The following is a 738-nucleotide window of genomic DNA, read 5'->3' on the forward strand; positions in this document are numbered from 1 at the left end:
AGTTTTTATTTTCTTAATGGTTCACAAGGTAATTACAATTAAAATCTTACTTAAAGCCTTCCAGTTTGGGTTAATACCACTTAATTTCAATACCAACAATTTCAATGTTCAAGAGCAAACAAAAACTTTGCCACATATACCTCCATTTGCTCTCCTCTCTTTTGTGCTGTAATTGTCAATAAATTGTAACTTTACACACTTGTAAGCCCCTTAATACATTTTTATGATTAGTTAATGCTTCATGCAGTTTTCTTTTAACTCAAAAGAGTTACAAATAAAAATATATTTATACTGTTGTCTATATTTACCTACATAGTTACCTTTTTTTTTCTTCCCACCACCAGGTTCACCCAACCCCCCACCTCCTCCCCTCCAAAACCCTCAGTTTGTTTCTCAGAGTCCACAGTCTCTCATGGTTTGTCTCCCCATCCAATTTCCCCCAACTCACTTCTCCTCTCCATCTCCCAATGTCCTCTGTGTTATTCCTTATGCTCCACAAGTAAGTGAAACCATATGATAATTGACTCTCTCTGCTTGACTTATTTCACTCTGCATAATCTCCTCCAGTCCCATCCATGTTGATACAAAAGTTGGGTATTCATCCTTTCTGAAGGAGGCCTAATACTCCATTGTATATATGGGCCATTTCTTCTTTATCTATTTGTCTGTTGAAGGGCATCTTGGTTCTTTCCACAGTTTGGTGACTGTGGCCATTGATGCTCTAAACACTGGAGCACA

Source organism: Lontra canadensis, unplaced genomic scaffold (genome assembly GCF_010015895.1).
Source record: "Lontra canadensis isolate GAN:19392208 unplaced genomic scaffold, GSC_riverotter_1.0 scaffold2, whole genome shotgun sequence".
NCBI classification, from domain to species: domain Eukaryota; kingdom Metazoa; phylum Chordata; class Mammalia; order Carnivora; family Mustelidae; genus Lontra; species Lontra canadensis.